Source organism: Somniosus microcephalus, chromosome 8 (genome assembly GCF_052327205.1).
Source record: "Somniosus microcephalus isolate GS21.2 chromosome 8, FLI_Smic_1.0, whole genome shotgun sequence".
In the NCBI taxonomy this organism is placed as follows: domain Eukaryota; kingdom Metazoa; phylum Chordata; class Chondrichthyes; order Squaliformes; family Somniosidae; genus Somniosus; species Somniosus microcephalus.
This window is the reverse complement of record NC_140994.1, coordinates 241,294,289-241,311,750: the sequence shown is the minus strand read 5'-3', so window position 1 is coordinate 241,311,750 and position 17,462 is coordinate 241,294,289. Positions and strand designations below refer to the sequence as shown.

At 47.5% G+C, this 17,462-nt stretch overlaps 1 pseudogene; it reads right to left on the bottom strand.

Annotated features, from left to right (window-relative positions):
* Positions 1-5,783: 5,783 nt before the first annotated feature.
* LOC147114200 (uncharacterized) overlaps positions 5,784-17,462 on the bottom strand; it is a 29,135-nt pseudogene continuing 17,456 nt past the window's right edge.

Here is a 17,462-nt window from a genome sequence, read left to right as displayed (position 1 = left end):
GGCCTTTCACAAGGCAACTTAGGATAGGCATAAGGGTGGGGGTAAATTGGGAATTTCGTTAGAATTGCGATTTTAGTCGTTTTCCCTCGTTGTGTCTGTTTTTCTCCTCTATTTAAGCAATTTTACCGTGATTACTTTGATCGTGTGGTATAGTTTCTTTAGTTAATAAAATTTGACTTTCTTGCATCCAGACCATTTGTCCGTTTTTTTAATATATCATTAATTATAAGTTCCTCCAGTCAGAACTGAAGGGGTGGGTTTAGCGATTCAAAGCCGCTGATTGGAATTGGTCACAGTGCAGTGGCAAAGGCTGCCTGACCAGGTAAATTACCGTAAACCAGGTAAAGGATGCCCCCCTACACTCCGTCCATATGCTTATGGAGGGAGCCACAGCACAAAGGGAGGCTCTCTTCCCTTCCAATAGGCGGAAGAGATCTCCCCAGGAGATCTATGCAGCCTGGTTGCACATTACACAGGAGGGCACAAGCATGGATGTCGTCAGGAGGACCCGGCGACAGTGGCGCAAACCTTTCAATGATCTCAGTAGATCATGAAACGTTACTGCAAAGCCACACTCAATCTCATCCTAGTGCAATCATGAGGCAGAAATTCCGGTCCCTACGGGTGTGTATGCGCTGTGTACTCGCCCGTAGGGCCAACGGAAATGCCCATTTCAGGCATGCACTGCGCAGATCCTCCAGCTGCACTGGAGCAGGGCCTCTGCGGGCGGATAGTTCCGCTTTTTGGAGACCCTCCGCCCGCAGAAAACACTTACAATTATTGCGCCTGGTAAAAGCAGCGTGAGGCCTGCTTTTACCAGGATGAGTTGAAAAAGTTTAAAAAAAAATTCCACTGATTTATCATTTAAAAATACTTTAAAGAAAGGTAAGTTTATTTTTAGCCCCGTTAAAAACATTAATTTTTTTTCAAAAAATATTTTTTTTTAAATACTTAATTTATGTAATTTAAAGTCATTGCAAAAATGTGATTTTTTTTTTAATTTAAAGTTTTACTATGTTTTTAGGGGTGAGCTCTTCATATATTTGACAGGTCTTCCTGTCAAATGTATGAATGGAGATTCCCTTCTCTGATTTGCTTCCCATGGCTCACGTGATCCCAGGGACGCTGCGAACCGCCTGCGCCTCTGGGATACGTGGGCCCTGCGCACCAGCAGTTTGAAGAGGCCCAGCAGCAGAACTCTGTGCCTTCCAGGAGCCCTCCGGTCCAGGCGCAGATTTTTCCAGAATGCAGCCCTCCGCCCGCGGGAGGCCTGTGAATGGAATTTCTGGGCCCATACCAACTATCAACACACAAGGGTACGGACCTGTGTCTTTTAGCCGATGTTCATGTAAAGTTTCTGTTAATGTGTTGTCAAACATTCAAATCTTTATTTTCAACACTTTGCATTCTTGGAAAGGTCTGTGTGCACATTTGAAAGTGTCTGAAATAACAACAGAAAATGCTGGAAACACTCAGTAGGTCAGGCAGCATCGTGGAGAGAGAAATAGAGTTAACGTTTCAGGTCAATGATGCTTCGTCAGAATTGGAAAAGGTTAGAGAAGTAACAGATTTTTAAGCGAGTGTGGGGCAGGGACAGGGAGGAGGGGAGGAAAGAACAAAGGGAAGGTCTGTGATAGGCTGGAAGGCAGGGGAGATTAAAAGACAAAAGAGATGATGGTGGAAGGCAAAAGGAGATGGTAATAGGATAAGTTAATAAACAAAAGATGACTCAAGATGAGGTGTAAATGGCAATGGCAGAATCATCAACAATTGCCATGTGAGAGGAAAAAAAAGGGGAAAAAGAAAAAAAAGGAAAACAAAATATATAGGGACCGAGATTATAGTCTCGATGTTGAGCCCAGAAGGCTGTAAAGTGCTTAATCGAAACATGAGGTGCTGTTCCTTGAGCTTACGTTGAGCTTCGTTGGCACAGTGTAAGAAGCCAAGGACAGAGAGATCAGAGTGGGAGCGGAGTGGAGAGTTAAAGTAACAGACGACCGGAAGCTCGGGGTCATGCTCACAGACTGAACGGAGGTGTTCTGCAAAGCAGTCACCCAATCTGCGTTTGGTCTCCACAATGTAGAGGGGGCCACAACGTGAGCAGCGAATACAGTATACTAAATTGCAAGAAGTAGAAGTAAATCACTGTTTCACCTGAAAGGAATGTTTGGGGCCCTGGACAGTGGGAAGGGTGGAGGTAAAAGATCAGATGTTGCATCTCCTGCACTTTCATGGGAAGATGCCGTGGGAAGGGGAGGGGGTGTTGGGGGTGATTGTGGAATGGCCCAGTGTGTCGCGGAGGGAGCGGTCCCTTCAGAATGCTGAAAGGGGAGGGGAAGTGGTGGGATCACGCTGGAGGTGGCAGAAATGGCAGAGGATGATCCGTTGAATGTGAAGGCTGGTGGGGTGAAAGGTGAGGACAAGGGGAACCCTATCGTGGTTCTGGGAGGGAGAAGGGATGAGAGCAGAAGTTCAGGAAATGGAATGGACACAGTTGATAGCCATGAAAACCATGGTAGAGGGAAATCCTCGGTTGAGGAAAGAGGAAGTGTCTTAGTGAGTTGCAGTGAATAGTGAGACATAACGGTCACCCCCCCACCCCACCCCTCCATAATGGTGATGAGTGTGAAAGGAATGGCTTGGGCATTGTCGCGATGCTTCATGGTGCTGGTGGTACCAACCTGGTGCATCATGTGGCAGCCAGGGTACAGTGTCAAGTGAAGTAAATCTGGCCATGGTGATGCCATCGCTGGCCTCCCGGGCAGCAATGTGGTCGGATGCTGGTGCCCTGTGTCCTGTGCAGCATCAGGTGATTGCGGAGCAGATTGGTATTGTTGTTTGTGATGTGCCTTGTGATGTTGGTGTTGGGGCTGATCGTGGTGGGATTCTGAGGACCAAGGTGAGATTTTTTGAAGGGTACCGATGCTGCTGGAATAGATAATAGATGGCAGCTGAAGTGTAGATGACAGAAGTGATCTGACAATGGTGAGAGAGCTTGGTCAAAGGAGGTGACAGTGGATACAGAGTTTACTTCAAACACTTCCAACCCACATAAAGCTGAAAAGTGTATTACAAATCCTGAAGGCTCTAGCTTCTGAGATTGGAAAGTGAACAGTTGTGAAATTGTCGCCTTTATACCACTTTTGCAGCTGTCAACTATTCAGAGGAATGGAGAGGTATTGAAAACCCGACACACTTACCTGACGTGATCCCCAAGCATGGGGAACCTCATGAAAAAGTTGGAAAAATGGTAAGTACATGGTAAAATGTTGCTTAAATACCTTTTAACAAACTTTTAATGATATCAATTGGCTCCCCTGCTGCTTGGTGTCGGGTCTGTAAAGTGCAGACAGACCCAGCGCTTAGGAAACTGACATGGAGGCGGGTTGACAGCGGGCTCCCGACCCACTGTCAATCTTTTATATTTTGACAGCAGACCCGCCTCTGAACCCATCCTCTGATCGCCAGCAAAATTCCGGCCTTCGCCATAAATGATGGAGCAAACAAACTCTGGGTTGTACAAGAGGCCAGAATTGGAGGAATGCAGAGGATTGCAGGCAATGTTTGATCTAATCTTTTTGGGGCGTGCGTGGCCCATTTAAATTTCCCATTAAAACCGGCATGTGTCCTGGGAGGGACCTCCAGACCACTGCATGGTGCAGATTAATGGGAACATTGATTGTTGGGCTGGAGGAGATTACGGAGATGGCACATGGAATTGGGGGTAATATACTAGCATGGATTGAGAATTGGTTAACAGACAGAAAACAAAGAGTAGGGATAAACGGGTCTTTTTCAGGATGGCAGGCTCTGACTAGTGGGGTTCCGCAAGGATCGGTGCTTGGGCCCCAGCTATTCACAATCTATATCATTGATTTGGATCAGGGGACTAAATGTAACATTTCCAAATTTGCTGATAATTCAAAGCTAGGTGACAGTGTCGGATGTGAAGAGGCCTCAAGGGGATCTCGACAGACTCAGTGAGTGGGCAAGTGCATGGCAGATGGAATGTAATGTGGATAAATGTGAAGTTATCCACTTTGGTGGAAAACACAGAAAGGCAGAGTATTTCCTAATGGTGAAAGATTAGGGAATGCAGATGCTCAAAGGGACCTGGGTGTCCTTGTACATGAGTCACTGAAAGTGAATGTGCAGATGCAGCAAGCCATTAGGAAGGCAAATGCTATGCTGGTCTTCATTACAAGAGAATTTGAGTACAGGAGTAAAGATGTCTTACTCCAATTATGTAGGGCCTTGGTGAGGCCACACCTGGAGTATTGTGTACAATTTTGGTCTCCTTACCTAAGGAAGGATATGCTTGCCATAGAGGGAGTGCAACGAAGGTTCACGAGGTTGATTCCTGGGATGGCGGGACTGTCGTATGAGCAGAGATTGACTAATCTAGGCCTGTATTCTCTTGAATTCAGAAGATTGAGAGGGGATCTCATTGAAGCATACAAAATTATTACAGGGCTTGATAGGGTGGATGCTGGGAGAATGTTTCCCCTGGCTGGGGAGTCTAGAACTAGGGGCCACAGCCTCATGATAACGGGTAGTCCATTCAGGACTGTGCTGAGAAGAAATTTCTTCTCACAGAGGGTGGTGAATCTTTGGAATCCTCTACCCCAGAGGGCTGTGGAGGCTCAGTCATTGGGTATATTCAAAACAGAAGTCGATAGATTTCTGACTAGTAAGGGCATCAAGGGATATGGTGATAGGGCCGGTGAATGGAGTTGAGACAGAAGATCAGCCATGATCTCATTGAATGGCGGAGCAGGCTCGAAGGGCCGAATGGCCTGCTCCTGCTCCTATTACTTATGTTCTTATGTTCTTATGACTCTCAGAACTTGGATTATGAGGGGACGACTCAGCAACCAGATCACACCTCACTTCAGTTGAGGGAATCTCTCTTGGCCTCATTTTCATTCACTGTAATACTTCTGTACATTTTGATAAATTATTTGTGACCCAGAATCTGGGGAAGTGAGTCCAGATTTATTATGAAATCAAGGAGCAGATCACAGGCCTGAAAGTTTCACACAGAACAATCTCAGGCTTTTGCTGAGCCACCTCGTCATGTACAGGACTGGAGCTGTGCTGGATTCGAAGGGGTTTATCATGTCCAGGACTGGAGCTGTGCTGGATTCGAAGGGGTTTATCATGTACAGGACTGGAGCTGTGCTGGATTCGAAGGGGTTTATCATGTACAGGACTGGAGCTGTGCTGGATTCGAAGGGGTTTATCATGAACAGAACTGGAGCTGTGCTGGATTCGAAGGGGTTTATCATGTACAGAACTGGAGCTGTGCTGGATTCAAAGGGGTTTATCATGTACAGAACTGGAGCTGTGCTGGATTCAAAGGGGTTTATCATGTACAGAACTGGAGCTGCGCTGGATTCGAAGGGGTTTATCATGTACAGAACTGGAGCTGTGCTGGATTTGAAGGGGTTTATCATGTCCAGGACTGGAGCTGTGCTGGATTCGAAGGGGTTTATCAGGTACAGAACTGGAGCTGTGCTGGATTCGAAGGGGTTTATCAGGTACAGAACTGGAGCTGTGCTGGATTCGAAGGGGTTTATCAGGTACACAGGCCCATTACGTTGGCTGCATTCCCATAAATGGTTAAAAGAATGGAGTCAAAATGAAAGGGAAATGTACTCTCCCCATTATTGCAACGTGGCTAAAGAGGAATAAAAACAGAAAATGCTGGATGTAGAGATTAGGCCAATTAGTAGCTTATCTCTAGTAGTTCAAATAATCAGGATCGACTGCAAACCAATATGACGGGTATATTGTGTTTAATCAGGGTTGAAGATGGAATATAACATGCTAGTTACACAGCAAAAACATACGACCATGACAAGTTTTATCTGCAAAACCATATACATTTTGAACACCCCCGATTTCTAACATGGAAAGCACTCAGCTGGACAGGCAGCATCTGTGGAGAGAGAAAGAGAGTTAATGTTTCAGCTCGATGACCTTTCAACAGAACTGGCAGATGTTAGAGATTTAACTGTTTTTGAGCAAGTAGAGAGCCAGGGAAAAGAGGGGGAGGAAAGAACAAAGGGGAAGGTCTGTGATAGGGTGGAGGACAGGAGAGACTCAATGACAAAAGGAAATACTTTCCCATTCCATTCCAAACCAATCTCTTCATCACAATCTATCAGTAAAATCAGCAAACAATTGATTTTCAGGGCTTTTAATTGATTGTTAAGGATAAATTAATAAAACATTCCCAAAGCTGGAATCATTCCCACTTTAAGTTGCAGATTTACTTTTCCACAACTTTTATTCCCGCTGTTTCCTTTCTGTTAATCTTTCAGTCGCACTCTGCTGCAAACAATTCCCTGGGTGAGAGCATGGAGACAACCTTCTCTGGAGATTCCGCGATCTCGTTGTGTGAACAGGTGCTGGGAGGTGCTGGGGAGACGCCCATATTTACTGAGCCGAGTTTCATTCCTTCTCATTTGTAGCAGCTCAGCTCCATTCAGCTCCTCTGCAGAGAGTCCAGCTGAGATCACTCATTGGGGACCCACAGTCACAAATCCACGTCCCAACACTTCAAGCTCCGCACACGGCTGCACCACTGGGTCACCGTCAGTCCCTACAGTTATAAAACTGTATCCCAGCCTGGAGCCTCACCAGCCCCGAGTGGAGATCAGGAATTCCGCCCAACCTCCGCACGAATTTCCACCCATTAGAATTTCTTATAGCGACCTGCCAAGTTAGGACTTGTAAAGTGAAATAACAGATACTGAGACTGGGAACTATTGAAATGTACACTTTGGGATATAAACTAAACCAGCTACATAAAATTTACCACAAAATAACTCCAGAATAAAACCACAAATTTATTTCTAAAGTTTCCCAAGTTGGATCGACCTAGTTTCCAGAGACTGCAGATCTCGTTGGGCCCAGGCACGATGGGCTGAATGGCCTCCTTCTGTGCTGTATCAGTCATTCTATGATCTCAGATCAGTATCAGAGTTCAGCGTCTGTAATGCGACAGCTTCTTGTGAATCATCTGTTTCATTTCCTGTCGCCTCGTGTGGATTCCCGCTGTTCGATATCTGACAAGAGGCAAGAAATGTGCTTTAAATAAAGAGCTTATCCTTCAATAATAAACACTGGACTGGAAGTGATGGATAAAGAGGAAGTCAAATAGAGGGGTCATTTTACAGAATGGGGAACAGAACAGACCATGACCCACACATCACTGGCTCAGTGTTAATGAGATAATTTCAACAATTAAAGGCTTCAGTAATTGGTAGGAATAGACCTGATTAAAATGATAAACTAACTCCAGTTACTGACAGAAAAATTGTAGAAGATTTTCCCTACAATGAATGCATGAATGTAAAATAAAGTCACACCATTGAGGTCAAAGTTCATAGCCATAGTGTGACCACATTTCTAAGAGGTTCTCCCTGTGGTTGACTGACCTCACCAGTAAAGTTACCTCCTTGACAACTCTGCTTCTGACAGAACAATGCTCTCCTACTAAAGCTACTGATCCTGTCTCTTTTGTTACCTCCCTGAGCTGTGATCTGGTGTAAAGTTAATCATAATCATTAATTTTCACTAAATACAGTCGTACTGTTCAGTTTATTGTATTTTTACTGGTTGTGTATTTTCAAACATCTGTTCAAATAATATTGGTTTCTGACGACAATCAAGTTATTAATTTCCAAATTCCAAGAGGAATATTTGTGATAGTAAATTAAATTAAAATTTTAAAAACTAGAATATTGGGCTCCCAGTGTGAGCAAAGTTCATTAATTTTCTGTTTGTATTTCATTCATTGATAATCAGGTATGGCCCTCAGAGATTTCCCTATTCTTTCCTCGCTGGAACTCACAACCATATGCAGTGTTTTAGGCGAATAGAACAGATTCATTTAAGGGGCAGCTGGATAAGTACATGAGGGAGAAAGGAATAGAAGGATGTGTCGATAGGGTGAGATGAAGTAGGGTGGGAGGAGGCTCGTGTGGAGCATAAACACCGACACAGACCTGCTGGGCCCAATGGCCTGTTTCTGTGCTGTAAATTCTATGTAATTCTATGTAAACATCCTGAACAATACAGATTATATCACATCCTTCATGTCAGTTCAAACTTTCCACTAGTTACCACATTTCTGGGCCTCTCACCCCAATAGTTCCCATTCCACAACGCCTCGCTTCACCCAGAAGCACACAGCCTTGAAACACTCCTTCCTCGAACACAAACACGACAGGGCTCTCCGAAACAGAAACTTTGCTTTTGAATCGACTGAGATTTGACTATGAGTAAATCAGGTGAAACCTGCTGAGTTTTTCCAGCATTCTCTGTTCTTATTTTGGATTTCCAGCATCTGCAGTATTTTGCTATCGTCCTGCCAGGGAGGAAGTGGTTTACAGAGCGACAAATTCATTTCTAGGCCCCAACACTACTGCAGCTCTCTAGCGCCACCAGGACACAGCAACAGGAATAACAGCACACATTAAAATGATCAGACTCATTAACTGTCACAGAATACATTAGTAATTTCTTTTTATTGATATTTTTACTGGTTGTGCTTTAACTGTTCAAATATTGGTTTCCGACAACTTTCAAATTACTAATTTCCAAGGGGAATATTTGTGATAATCAATGAAAAATATTAAAAGATTGGGCTCCTAGTTTGAGCATTGTCCATTCATTGATAATCAGGTATGGCCCTCCGAGATCGCCCTGATTCCTTCCTCAGAGCCTGATGGAAAGTGGGAGCAGGGAAGTTATTGCCGTTTGAATCAGGAAAAATATTCAAAGCTATAACATTTCACCAAATTTGGAACAATTACTTTCTTTAACTGACGATTCCTTTAAATTCAGTACAATGTACAATATTAAATGAAATTTTAAAATACAGTTTGTGACCACATAATATCTGTTCAACGAACATCAGTTTTCTCAGTGTCAGTGAGAGCTCGGCACTAATTTCTGATTTACTGGAAAGCTTAAAGAAATTCTTACTCTGTTCATCCTCTTCAAGCAGCAAATCAGTCCAACAGCAACGCCCAGTTTAACCAACAAGTAGCCCGAAACTGTGATGATCCAAATCTCCGGAAGTGGTCTCGCTCTCACTGTGAAGGACAAAGTTGAGAATTTAGTTTCACTCTCCATCTTGTTTAATATTTAAATACTCCTGCCAGTCATTTTATAAAAGATGTGGAAAGTGAAAACATTCTGCTTTAAACACTGGGAGCCAGAGAACCAAATATTTCCATCAAGACCAAGTCCACGTTGTGTTCTTTTTGTCACATTTTATGTGTCTGGATTTGACTATTTTCAACAGATTCTTGTGGGTGCAATGGTTTAGGATTAAAGTGAGCAGCTCTGAGGGAATGAAAAGGGAGTGAATAAACTCAAAATTGGGTCATTCATTATCTAAACTGCCATAAACTGGATGTGAAAGTGTTGTCCTGCCCAGAGTGACAGAATACAGATTCACACCTGAGATTCCCCAGGTGGTGAGTTCCCAATCTCGGCTGTGCTGTCTGGGGAGACATTAACCATCAAGGTGTAAGACAGCCACAGATCTGTAACTGGCATTCACTTAAAAAACACCTATTTTGACAAAGTGAAATTTTGTTGAAAATATTAATGTTTAACAGTGCTATAATGCATGTTTTTGAAAGTTTTGTGTGTTGTTGTAATGTTTATCTATGGTACATTTAATTTAATATATTATTTCAAAATCTTAATTAATATAATATTGTAACACTAGATGAGGTGGACAATTTCATCAGTAGACAGACTTTCAGTATAATTATGATCGACTGGGTCCTCTCCCATGGTATTGATCATGGTCAAGATTAGCAAACCTAATATTAAACTTGTAGGGGTGGTGGCGGGTGTGGCGAGTGCGCCCAGTCAGTTATGGCCCTGGCTGTTTGTGAGCGGTTCGAATCGCTCCCACGCACCTGGGCTCTAGGCACCGGACTTAGGTACAGGCAGCGATACAGAAAACTCGAGTAGACAGGTGGTTTGGATGCAAGCAAAAACCAAGATTTTATTGAACAGGAAAAATTAATACAGTCTTAAAAGAAGTTACCACTATATCCTTACAGGCAAATACACTTATACAGGGAATGGGGAACACATGGCACATCGAGGGAAAACAACTATCTTAACAATCCCCTTATCCTTATCCCACCCCCTATACCTAACAAGATTAAGCTATGAAGGGACAGAATCTCTGCTCACCAATCAAAAACGGGGTTTGCTCAATTCAAGACAGCGGTGGGGTTCGGGGTTCGCTCTTGGTGCTCTCTGGAGCCTGCTGTCATCACGTGGCCTCCGGGTGCTGCAAGGGCGTTGTCCAGGTTCGTGTACCCCAAAGTCAAAGTCTCTGTTTGGGTACTTTACCTTGCAGGGATGATTCTTCATCGACAGCTGCCAGTTTGAGTTAGTGTTCAGATATTCGAAGGTCGGCCGAGGCTGAAGGCCCTATGATTCGAAGCTTCCCCTCGTTTGGTATCCTCCAGCTGGTCTGCCCCTCGGTGGTTTTCCCTTCTCCCCTCGTCGCGTCCCGCCTCGCCTGGCCTGAATCTGTCCGCGTCTGCCTGACCCGGTGCCGGGGCAGTTCCAGATGGAGTGGGAAAAGGGCACGGGCAAAGGCCAGGAGGTAAGCGCAGGACGGGGAAATAACAGCAGCCACGAGGGCGAGGGGCCCGAGGAGCAGCACCGGCACAACAACCAATGAACTCTACGGACCTCCGAACGAACGAACGAACTAGCTGCCCTAACTCAATGCTACCTGGGGCCTTCAATTATACCTTTGTCGAAAACCCTTATCTTCGCACCAAATCAGGTTAGTTTTTTGTTTTAATTTTGGCGGGCTAGTTTAAAATAACGGTAGCAATTCATACTAATGGTTTTTAGATGGCCGGTAATCTCATCTACTGGCCCAATAATTGACTTGTATTGTCCTGAAAGTTACTTTCTGGGCTTGTCCAACCTCGATGGCTGCGTTAATCTGTTTCTGATAATGTATGCAGACTGTTTGATGGCCTTAACTATAGGCCTAAACTGCAATTAGATCCATCTCCAATTCAGTCTAATGCATAATTCAGAGTCCTGTCTCGTTCAAAACACAAAGACTCTCTTCACAGAAAACCTGCAGCCTAAGTTTTGATTTCTCCCAAGCTGTCTGCGCTGCAGAATCCATTTTGGAATCCCACAGGCTTTCTGCCACGAGGCACGGACGCCATCTTTGGTACCCCTTTTAATTTAAAATGTCCATGCAGGGTCCCTTTTATTGATAATAACCTTCAGGGGATGCAGAAATTTTGCAAATCTTACAGTCCTCCCTGTGATACTAAAACTTGCTTGAAGTATCATACTTTTTTTTTTTTAAAACCCCACAGTGCAGATAGAGGCCATTTCGGCCCATCGAGCCTGCACCGACACATATCCCACCCGATCCCCGTAACTCCACGTATTTAATCCCCCTAACACTAAGGGTCAATTTATCATAGCCAATCAACCTAACCCGCACATCTTTGGACTGTGGGAGGAAACCGGAGCACCCGGAGGAAACCCACGCAAACACGGGGAGAATGTGCAAATTCCACACAGACAGTCACCCGAGACCGGATTCGAACCCGGGTCCCTGGCGCTGTGAGGCAACAGTGCTAACCACTATGCCACCGTGCTGGGTGAGTAAAGTGAGCAAAATTTTTCTGACCCGCCATATTCAACCTTCCCCTGTAATTATCCATCTAATATACCCATGACACATGCACTTCCCATTCTGCGAAAATGTAGTGTACATCAGCATACAGAGAGTAAAATTACAGACTTTACACACACATCCAAGCATGGAGGGGTCTAACACCCCTGCACCACTTGGGACACAGATCTTTATTAAGCCGCGTCGCAACACAGACAACAAAAGAAAACCTTTAATTAAAAACACAAACACAAAGAAACAACAATTCTTTAATCGAAAAACAGGGAAAAAGTCTTAAACTGGCGTATCTTCCTCCACCTCTGGTTTCGGAATTCTGACCACTGACCTTTTCCCTTACACTGAATGCAAACTAAATACAGCACTATCTCTAACTGGCAAACCACGAGAATGTGGGAAGCCAGTCTGATCCACGAAGGGACCTCTATATTATTGAATAGGCTCCACCAGGGTGGAGTCACAATGTCCCTATCTCTACTGTTTTCTGCTCGAGAGTGTAAAAATGTTTCTGTGAAACTATAACGGCTTTTAGAATTTTGGTCAAATATTCAGGGAGAGGGGGAATTTCGTAGCCAAGGTGCACTACCTACTTTTGCAAGTTCGTAAAATTCTCCTACACAGTGAGGTGAACAGTGGAGGGTTCGGGAATGGGGACAATTCGCTCCTGGGCCACTTGAACGTCTGCCCTGGGTTTAAAACAGAAACTGCTGTCAGTAACCGGACACCAGCTATGCTGTCCGTGCTGGTAGTGGGACGCGCCGGTGGTGACACAATATGTCCCACACCCTATATATGCTACCTGCGGGGGAACATGGCCTTGTGCCATTACCTCCATGGTGCAATTTATAGGCTTCGCATCAGCAGCTCTGAACTCACACTGTGGTTTATGAAAAGGCATTCAAGTGCTGGGGACACAGGATTATGTGTGCTCCCCGGCTCCGGCACCCTGAGAGGTCAGTACCTGTCATAGCGTGCTCCCAGTTAATGACGTAAGGCGGGACCGCTGTCAAAGGAATGTGTGCACCCCCTTGAATGACTTCAATGTTCTCAGCCCTGTATACTGGTGCGGGTCAGGCTGTCCTACCCATGACCGGCATCCTAACTACTACTCCCATGATTGTGTGGTTGGAACGCCGACAATCCATGGGGACTGGATAGGCTTCAGAGGCTAGCCGGAGTTGGCACGGGCTCAATGCGTTCTCAAAAGGGTGGAGGGCTGCGAGGTGCTTGTTGCTAATCCAGGAGTGGACCAAACCCTGTTTTAAATCCTCCAGGTTACTGCGGCCCTCGCCCAGCAACCACGCCCCGTATAACATGCATACCTCATTCTGCGCAGCCTGGTCAGAAGCATTTCTGTCCTCCCTTATGAGAACATTTACCGTCTTTGCGTGCTTTTCCAACTCGGCTATGATCTCCTTTAAATGGACTGTCATGGCCTGGTCCTCATGCAACTCCGAGCTCACGACCTTGTTCTCATCCAGTAATATCCTTTTTAATTGTAGTTTTAAACCGTTTATCTGGGTCTGCAGCTCCATGTCATCTAAGCTGTTGATGACAGAGGACCCAGTATTAAACGCAGTAAAAACATCATTCCATACACCCCTTCTTTGTCTCCCTGGGTTACCCAAAAATTCTCGGTGTGTGGTGTAGAATTCGGTCTTGTCCACGAGGGCAAAATCGAACTCGTAAAACTTCTTGAACATGTCCTTTAATAGGGCCTGGTATAACTGCTCTGTTTCTTTTGGGCACCACTCCGGTAAATGTACCTCCGTGAGATTTAAAATCATGGAGGCTACCACGTAGTGCACCCCCTGGTACAGCATCTGATCGGTGGGGACTAGTGCCATCCCATTCCCTGGTCCCTTGGTGGCGGTGGGGCAACCTTCCCTGGATAACCTCGCCGCCTGCGCCGTGGGCGGGGGCTTATGGGGGCGGGTTACTAGCTCAGTGGCATTGACTGGGACCGGGGAGAATGGGACTGCGCACGCCTTCAGGCTGGTATCCCACCTTATCCCCTCCCCGGCGTCTTGCCACTGCTGGTGGAAAACAATGGATATGCCTGCGGAGCAGACCGTCTCTGACCCCCACATACAGATATAAATCCTTGGTCCGGTTCCCACCATTTGTCCCAACACACCCTCAGTCCTCCATGAGTCCCGGTAATGGTCCGATGGGTGTTATTACCCAAACGTTCCCATTCAACTTCGGGGGTTCCTCATGTCCTTGGTCAACTTCCTGAGCCACCACCATCTATCCAGTGGAATGTGTCCTTTACATGTCAAATATATTCGCTTTCCAACAGTGACGCTGACCCTCGTGGTAACGATTCGCACCCGGGGGCACAGGAGGGAGGCTTCCCCGTACGTGAATCCGGTTTGGCTGGAGTACTGAGACGAATTGGACCCCAACCATCCTGGCCACCTTCCCTCGTGGAAGTAGACGGCGGCCTCCTCCGCATCCCGTTCACCGCTCCAGTCGATCGCCAGGCGCGCCATGTATCCCGAACACCCATAGAGGTGGGAGTCCTGGACGTCGCCCTTCCTCTCCGCACTCATCCCGACCAGGGCGAATAGGATCACGATCCATTCCATCCCGAAAATCTTTCTGCAAAAAGATGTAAAACATGCAGCCAGGTCCCAAATAGATTCGCTGGCTTGGTGAGGCATGGTCGGGTCCAGCGACTTCGACCCAAATATACACTCTCGGCAGATTTCTTACTCAAACTACCCATCACCTTATTTAACCTAAGCTAAATACCCAGACTTAAGCTAAATAATTACACCTTACTTAAAACTTAAACCAAAACTATGTACATCCGCCGCCTGTCTCCGGGCGGCCAGGCTAATTCCTGGTCGGACTGCGGCACGCCGCTACCCCCGGCGTGACCGCACCGTCCTTCACTGTTGGTCCCTCGCAGCCCGAGGCTGCTGGCTGAGGGACTCTGTCCTTGGACCTCTCCCTGGCTCGAGGGGCGGCCCTTGGGAACTGGAGGGCTGGTGACCATGGCTTTCTCGGCTGGGGCATCCGCAGGGATCTTCTGGGGGCTTTGGCGGGTGGGGCTGTCTTTGCCGCAGGGCCTTTTACCCGAGCCGCTGCTACCCCAGGCTTGACCCCTCCCGAACCTAGGCTGGGGGCAGGTAACTTTTCGCAGCCTGCTGCTGCGAGCTGAGAGTCTCCGCCCCCGGGTCCCATGGCTAGGTCCGGGGTGGGGTTTTCGACCTCAGGTCCCTCCCTCTCTACACCTGGGTTAGGGGCGGGGTTTTCGCCCTCAAGTCCCTCCCCCTCGTCTGGATCCCAGAAGAGTGGGGGCGTGTCCCAATCGATGGGCTGGATGGCCCCTCCCTTCAAGCAAACCACAGCGCCTGCTTGTGTAGTCTGTGAACTCGCTCGTGCTGCAGGCTGAGGATCTTTATCCTCAGACCTTTCCCCAACTGGCTGTTTTCCCTTTTCAGGCTGAAACAGCTTGCACTGGTTGATATAACCAGCGGCCTGTTTTAAAACCTGCGCTGAAGGCTCCCCCGCTGCTCCGGACGGACCTTCTAGGGGCTGTCTTTTCTCCGTTCTCAACGGGACGGTCTTACCTCCGGCCCTTTCTCTGGTGCGCACGGTCAGACCGAGGAAATTCACCTCTTGCTGGCCGATTTGCACCTTCTTGGGATTCACTTTGAAACCCTTTTGCCCAAGCAGCTCCAGCAGTTCGGCCAATAGTGGGCCATGCTCCTCTTTCGAATCAGTGAACAGGAGCAGGTCATCCACATATTGCACCAATTGTCCGGGCTGACTAAAGTCCTTCCAACTGTCTGCCATGCACTGATGGAAGATGCTGGGGCTGTTATGGAAGCCCTGAGGCAAGCAGTTCCACGTGTACTGTTGCTCTTTAAACGTAAAGGCAAACTTGTACTGATCCTCCCTTCTTACAGGGATGGACCAAAGCCCATTGGAAATATCCAGCACCGTGAAAGTGGTCGCGGATGCTGGAACACTCCCTATCAGGTCGGCAACTGCAGCCACTGTGGGTGCACGGGCTGGGATGTTACTATTGAGCACCCGATAGTCCACCGTGGCCCTCCAGGAATTGTCCGGTTTTCTAACCGGCCACAATGGAGAGTTTACATGGGTGGCTATCGGCCTCAGAACTCCCTGCTGTACTAACGAGGACATGGCTGCTTCCATGTCCAGCTCTGCTTCCCTGGGGATGTTATACTGTATCTGTGGCCGGGCCATGGGGTCCCCATCTACTCTGACCTCAAATCCTGTGACCCTCCCGCAGTCATGCTTGTGAGTGGCAAATGTGGCCAGGTGGGCCTGCACAAATGCCTGGAACTCTGGTGGGGTGTTGCTGACCATGAGCTCGAGGTTATAATCCTCTTTGGGCTTCATGGTGCAGAGGGTCACCTTCCCTTCCTTGCCCGGGATAACTACGATCTCACCGTTCTTTACTTTTCCTGCCCCCCAGAGGCAGTGATTCCTCAAATCCACCAGGATCCTATGACCCACGATAAAGTCGGCCCCCAGGACCCCTCTTCCACTCTCCACTTCCCAATTCATCAGGACACATGTCCACTTGGAGTGGAGCGGTACAGGGAGCAAGGTGAGGCGGAACCCGGTATAAAAACCGGCTCGAGCACCGAGGCCCGACCAGTTCGGACCAGGGAGCGAGGTGAGGCGGAGCACGGTATAAAAACCGACGCGAGCATCGAGGCCCGACCAGTTTGGACCAGGGAGCGAGGTGAGGCGGAGCCCGGTATAAAAACTGGCGCGAGTACCGAGGCCCGACCAGTTCGGAACAGGGAGCGAGGTGAGGTGGAGCCCGGATAAAAACCGGCGTGAGCACCGAGGCCTGACCAGTTCCAGGGAGCAAGGTGAGGCGGAGCCCGGTATAAAAACTGGCGCGAGCACCGAGGCCCGACCAGTTCCATGGAGCGAGGTGAGGTGGAGCCTGGTATAAAAACCGACGTGAGCACCGAGGCCCGACCAGTTCCAGGGAGCGAGGTGAGGCAGAGCCCGGTATAAAAACTGGCGCGAGCATCGAGGCCCGACCAGTTCCAGGGAGCGAGGTGAGGCTTACCAACTCAGCAGCGGGGAGAGAGGTAAAAAGTAATCAGAGTGTGATGTCACCAGGGAGCAGGTAAGTGATTGGTTGGTGAGTATTTCTCTTTTTTAAACTTTAACTCTGTGGTTTATAGTTGCTAAGGTCTTTCTGGTGTAGCGGGGACTGTTGGTAAACCGTACAAGCACCTTAGAGTTTATCTTTAATTGGTGATAGTGAATTAATTTAAATTAATTAAAGGGTAAGTCATGCCAGGAGAGCCCAGCCCTGTGTTATGCTCCTCTTGCTCTATGTGGGAATTCAGGGACACTGCCAGTGTCCCTGATGACCACGTGTGCCAGAAATGCATCCAGCTGCGGCTACTAGCAGACCGCATTGCGGCGCTGGAGCTGCGGATGGATGGGCTTTGGAGCATTCACGATGCTGAGAGGGTCGTGGATAACACGTTTGATGAGGTGGTCACACCGCAGGTAAGGGCTGCACAGGCAGAAGGGAAATGGGTGACCATCAGGCAGAGCAGTAGAGGCAGGCAGGTAGTGCAGGGGACCCCTGTGGCCATCCCCCTCTCAAACAGGTATACCGATTTGGATACTGTTGAGGGGGATGACTTACCAGAGGATGGCAGCAGCCGCCAACTTCCCGGCACCAGGGGTGCTTCTGCTGCTCAGGAAGGGAGGAAAAAGAGTGGGAGAGCAA